Raw genomic sequence first — 6,591 nt, 5'->3', positions numbered from 1 at the left:
GAAAAAAGTTATTAAACCTGTTATACTGTATTATGACAGCACTTTTTTTTAAACTAAATTTCAACACCGTGATAATACCGTATACCGTGATAAAAGCATTAGCAATTAATCGCAAATTGAAAATATGATACCGGCATATCCCTAAATACAACCGGAGCACATGCCGCCGAACTGCACCCCATAAACACAATCAAGCCTAGAAAAAAAAACAGTGAACCACCCCTTTAAAAAACTCATAACATCATGCTATAAATCACTTAGAACACCTTAGAAACCACATAAGAATGCCCTGCTTATATACCCACAACACATTTGCATCGTGGCAACAGGTTTTTCCTAGGTAAGCACCATTCATTTCTTTCAGAACATGTAAAAATAGTTTTTTGCTTTTGTCGTAATATATTTTGCAGTCTAGTTCATTGGCGAAGCTGTCTATCTAGGCTATGTATCCATCCATCCATCCATCACATATCCAGTTGTTTTGACAAAGTTTCTTTATCTTTCTTATAGGACAGTGCAGATTTGACCATTGAGGGAAAGAGTGGGAGAGAGAGTGGAGGAATGAGTTTGAGACAAGATCCAAGTCCCAGAAGTAAAACAGCTGTAGTTGTCATGATGATCGGAATACCTGACATCATCTATTAAAACAATAGGAAGTTGTCTTGTTCCTAGCAGAAAGTAATAATTCAAACAGCAGATCTATAAACAAGTACTACGCAAAACAATCACGTGCAGCCGTCTGTCTCTTCTGTTGACTAATCGCTTGGTTTTACCACTTTACCCTCAGGCTGCACTGCTGATTAATTACAGTGCTATTTATGGCATTCATTCCTGTATGAGTGTACAGTTACTTAAAGAGCAGTGTCAAAAATGGCCCAATATGAAGATAAAACAAACAAGCCATCCTCACGCCAAAGGCTCAGAGAGACAAACAAACAGCCACACAGTGCTCTTCTCCACTGCAGTGGCCTTGTGGCTGTGAGCGTGAGCTGTGTCAGCTGTCTGAGACAGGCCAGATCACTGTTATCTGCCCCTTTATCATCCCCATTTCTGACAGCTGACACTTTCAGAAAACCCAACTCGCTTTCTCACCCCCCAACAAGACCTTGCAGATGTTAGCAGCCCTGACCCTTGACCCCACAAGCCTTTCCTTAAAGCTTCTCAGACAGTTTTCGGTAACAAACAGCCCTGAGTCACAGCTCTGTCACTCAGTGAGTCAAGTGATGAGGCGTGCGTTTTAGGGAGACGCTGGAGGAAGTTCTTGTAATGAGAAAAAGGATTTAAGATTGAAGTGTTTGCTGTTGACTAGAGATGCCAACGGTCTACCACTGAATAATGCATTAGACAGTGATACCATGTCAAATGGGCGTCTCCTTCCAGGAAAACCCATCCCACAGGATAAAGAAAAGACATGTGACCACACAATGAGGATAATGGATAACCCTTGTCCCTCCATCTACCCCTCCTCCATTCCACTTTCCTCATCCTTCACTTCTCTAACTACTTCTAATGTGGGCACAAAATATGAGAACCTGCCCAAGCTGTGATCATAAATATAACAAAATGAATCTGACCTCTTGACAGTTACAGGTCTATAGGGGTATGAAAATCTCAGAACTGAAGTGACCCATATGGATACCACTGCATGTGCGGTCAATGAATAATGATTTTGACTAATGAAATTCCATGATTTTCCATTATGCAAGATGTGCATAAAATGATTTTTCAGAAATAAATTGTATACACATTTTTAATAAAAATATATTTAAAAAAAAATGTACTGAATACATATTTAAAATATTTTTTTAGTAAAAAAATCTAAATAAAATATATATTTTAAATAAAAATAAAATAAAACTGTTCCTTACACAATGCCATCACATGGTTTCAGAGCCTATTTTTTTAATTATTTTTAAAGGGGTCATAGGATGCCGATTTTCCACAAGTTGATGATTCTTTAGGGTCTTAATGAAAAGTCTGTAACATAGTTTGGTTAAAATTTCTCAATGGTAGTTCAAAAAACACATTTTTTACCCTGTCAAAAACAGCTCTTTTCAGATCAAGCCGTTTTTGTAGCATTTTCCTTTAAATGTTAATGAGCTCTGCTGACCCCGCCCCATTATAGGGTGGTTGTGTACACACACTGCCAACACACATTTCAGTTCAAACGACTTGTAAAAGTGCATGTAGCATCCTATGACCCCTTTAAATACACCTCAAAACAAAACAAAAAAAGCTGTAAGCTAATTTTGGGAGTGTTAAAGGCAATTTAATAATCTTTCAAAGTCCAGCCTGCCCAAATGCATCATCTAAGCTCCCATATTGTTGGAGTCAGGAAGTAAAGCTGTGCTTATTACAGAAGTTGTTGCAGCACAAGTGATGGCTGAGATGAAAATCACTGTAGTTTCCTGGAAACTCTTGATTTGCTCTGCCTCTCCGTCTGACCTCAGCGGAGCCTTCTGTCTGATACAGAACCTCTCTTATCTTTAAAACTATCCCTCATTTAGTCTAGCTTCACTCCTCACTAATGCACTGCTCCCCTCACTTCTGCCATGCCCTCCATCAGTTCCCCTCCTCCCTTAAGACTGCTCTGAGATTACTGTGCCGCACGACTGCCTAACGCATTGCTGTGACAACAGCTTTGTCTGTGGGTGGGAGGTCCCAAGGCCTGAGAGCCAAACAAGGGGAAAAACACAACACACACACACACACACACAGGGGAGAAGCTATACGGGGGTCCTCACCCGAGTTTGCCAGTCAGCCCAGGATAAGCCCTCCAGACTGTAGCAGGATCTCCTCTCTCGTCAGTACTGACCCGCCTGCCTCCTCTCTTCCCCTGAATGCTAAAAATCTGTCTCTCTTGACTCTTCCTGCAATAAACAGAGAGAAACTGTCTCATCAGATCACAAGCGGATGACACCAAATGCAGGTGAACGAACACACACACACACACACACACACACTGCATTTGTAGAGTAAACACTAATCTGTCCTGATTTGTCGCAGACAAGAATAAAGGACAAGGATAATATATGTAATTTATATTTAGTATTAGCTTCTCTCTCTCTCTCTCTCTCCATATATATATATGCATTTTAGCCGATTTATGTAAACTGTATACATACTAAATTGCTTTTTCTGCATTATAATTCACACAGCCATCTCTGAGGTCATCATTGTGCAGTGACAGAGCAAAAGTCCCATAATGTACAAGGCAGAAATTGCAAAATAGCCTGGGAATGACATTTCTCAGCAGGCCAGACCAACATAAGGGCTCTATTGTGAGCGCCTACATGTGTACGCTTTCTCATGCAACCTCAATATCTGATTACTAGTGTAAACCAAAGTCAAGGTTACATTAAGACAAAAGAACAAGTGCTGAAAAAAAAAACAGGCCTGCAGAGATTTATTTCATTAAAACATCTAAGCCACTGTTGTTTCTTGGGATGCAGCTGTGCTGATATCGACAGGACAAAATCCAATTAATATTTCCTATAAAAAGGTAAGAGGATTGTAGCTTTACACCTACACACAGATGTAGCTTGAGCGTAGCCAACATCCATGTGAGCTCCACACACTCCCTACATTATTCAGGTAGTCATGCTGATGTCATTATTAAAGTGGTTTCCACCCTGTTGGCCGCAGATAAGAACAATCTTACGGCCGCCCACTACAACGCACCAGAGACAATATGCAATACTGAGCTAAATCAAACAATCCCCCAACTGACAATGCCAAAAGCCCCTTACATTTACATAACAGCCATCTATCTTTCATGAGAGCAGCTCAGATAGATGACTGAGGAATAGTGCTTTCCAGTCCAAAATTAACACTCAACAAGAGCCAATTTAATGTTAAAATTGGCTCTGGCAAGAAAATGTATGAAGTTACTGGAAAGTTGGCCATAACTTTTGTTTAGAAAATACAACATGGTTTTAAACAGCAACACATATTCTGACCTTTGCTATTTAATCTGGCATCAGTGAAGTGAGCAAATCAGGTCTGATCATATCAGAGAAATAGCCTAGATGTTCTATGTCTGTCGTTTGTTCCCCAACAAGTTTTACTTCAGAAGAATTACCATTAGAATCTAGACAGGAAGTCTAAAGAAAATATTTTTAACAGGGAAAACCAATTTTATTTTCTGTATTTATAAAAAAAATTTTTATTCAACATCCCATTGCTCCGTTTTCCTCCAAAAATGTGCAAATTGCAATATCTATGTAGGCTAGGCTGTTAAAATATAAACATTACATTCTAAAACACAAACAAATGCTTTTTAAATTAGAACTTAAAATCACTAAATTAAAAATAAACTGAAAAAAACAAAACAGGGATGAGGTCAGAGGAACACATTCACTCATCTAAACTGTGATTATATTACTATTAATCTACCACATTACAATAGTTCCTTTACAGTTACTGCTCTCATAAAAAAAAAAAAATGTTTTGCCATATGTACAAATTTCAAACAACATCTAACAACAAATATCAAGCAGGTCAGTATCTGTCAACACACCTATCTGTCAAAGAAACTGATAAGAGCAAACTGCCCTAATTTATATGTTTACGAGCTAGTTTAAAGCATGTCACACGTCTCACTAAGTGCCTTCACTAATTTTCAGATGTGCCTGCAACAAACTATATATTGATATAATCAGAATTGTCTTGAATACATATCCTAACAGGTTCTTCATACTGTAAATGTGCACTGTCAGGAGAGGGGAGGCACTCATCCATCACTGTCCCAGCCCCGCTTCAAACCACACTTCTTACAAGCATGTATTAATTTAATATTATTTTATTTGAAATATTTTTATTTTTAAAGATGTTTAAAACACACACCACAATAAACAAAGTTTGTTTATCTCTAAACCTGTTTAAGCTATGATAACAGACTCAGCAAATATCAGGATATGAAAATTCTATACTTTTGCCAAGCAATTACAGCCAATAAGGTCATTCTGTACCCTGGTGCTGTGCAACGAGGCTTTAGTTAATGTCATTTTACAGAGCGTGCACACGTATAAACACAAACACGTTCACACCAACATGGACCGTCTTCAGGAAATGTTCCCTTCCCCCCCACTGGATGACACAACACGCAGTGGAGAGCCCCAAGACTAAAAAACATATAAATAGAGCCTCGAACCATCTGCTGCTCAAGAGCTTAAGTAGCCTACTTCAAACCCTCCTGTTCCATTCAGCGGCAGGCTGGCCACAACTCAACTACAGCTCGGCCCAGCACACTAAGCCTCTGGCCTCTTACACAAGGAATAGGGACATCTGGGTGCTTACAAATAGAATCTTCCCTTTACACTGGTGTAGGATCAGCTCTATCAACTCAAATCCGAATCTTAGCCTTTATTAGATAAATAATTAGGCTGACCTATGATAAATGCCAATGGGAAGGCTAATATTTCCCAGTGTGGAAGACTAGGCAGGGATGAGGCGAGGTAGATTAGGAATTGCACGTTCGTGGTACATGCAGGTGTTTCAAGCTAGAGCAGGTGCAGCACGGCTGGCCCAGAGGCAGTGGGTGTGTCCTCACCGTGCCAGCCAATAGGACGTGAGCAATAGTGGTGACTGTCTCAACAACCCTGTTGTTTTTCATTCCACCTGGGAAACGGTCCTCACAGATACTGCAGCTGTGAACACACACAGTGGACTCTCACCGGTCACATTCCTGGCAAGCTTTTGTAATAGAGTAGTTTCAATAATGCAAACGAAATGAGAAAGAAAACAAGGGTTGTCAAAGTGATCAAGTGTGAAAATGAGACAAAAGTCCAAACATATTAATATTCCACTTTACACATGAATAGTTATTTTCACTAGTTCTGTTGGCTATAATTTAGGATTATCAAGCACTATTCATAAAAGATTGGCCCATTAACAGAAGTGCATTGCACTGTTTTTCGCAATGCAAAAAAACACAAACAAAAATGACAGAATGTAGTTCTAAAAAAAAAAAAATGCATGCATTGTACATAAATCAGTCAACCAATAATTTCAATAATCTTAATCGACATTCATAACAATACCACAGCTTTTATGGCCTGTTACCTTAAACAAACAACAAAGAACTCCACTTAACTCACTGAATAACATGCATTATTCACAGGAAGGATGTTTTCTTCCTTGGCCTGGCAGCCTCAGTCCTGCACAGGATGAACCTGTTACGCTGACAGACATGAAACGGCTCGTCCTGAGGAGTGGCTAGTATGGAAAACAGTACCTGAATGCTGTGACAGGGTGGGAACGAAGCTCTTTTCCCATCATCAGCCTTCAATAGGTTTTGTAACTATATGACAATATATCAAAGCTCTGGGGTCTACCACACCTTTACAGTGAAAAAGACACTATGCATTGACACCTCACAGATATGAATCTCTCTCATCAGAGAAAAACTGGAAAGTACACAAAAAGAAAAAGCAATGTCTGGAAAGACATCATGCAGGATAGAGGGAAGCTGGACAGGCCGACACTTCCATGGCTGTCACTGTAGAGGAGAAACAGACCAGGATCGTTATCTTCACCAAAGCTCCAGCTCAACATTCCAACACCCAGTGTTTGCATACCAAAAAAATTCCA

At 39.6% G+C, this 6,591-nt stretch overlaps 1 long non-coding RNA gene across 1 annotated transcript in view; it reads left to right on the top strand.

The window, feature by feature from the left end:
• LOC107657758 (uncharacterized) overlaps positions 1-1,069 on the top strand; it is a 14,227-nt gene extending 13,158 nt beyond the window's left edge. Inside the window, exon 3 of the long non-coding RNA XR_001630716.1 lies at positions 1,058-1,069. This is a non-coding gene — a long non-coding RNA (uncharacterized LOC107657758). The remainder of the gene's footprint in view (positions 1-1,057) is intronic.
• Positions 1,070-6,591: the final 5,522 nt, after the last annotated feature.

Source organism: Sinocyclocheilus anshuiensis, unplaced genomic scaffold (assembly GCF_001515605.1).
Source record: "Sinocyclocheilus anshuiensis isolate Anshui unplaced genomic scaffold, SAMN03320099.WGS_v1.1 scaffold3070, whole genome shotgun sequence".
In the NCBI taxonomy this organism is placed as follows: domain Eukaryota; kingdom Metazoa; phylum Chordata; class Actinopteri; order Cypriniformes; family Cyprinidae; genus Sinocyclocheilus; species Sinocyclocheilus anshuiensis.
The sequence above is the reverse complement of the archived record's forward strand: the minus strand, read 5'-3'. Positions and strand labels throughout refer to the sequence as shown.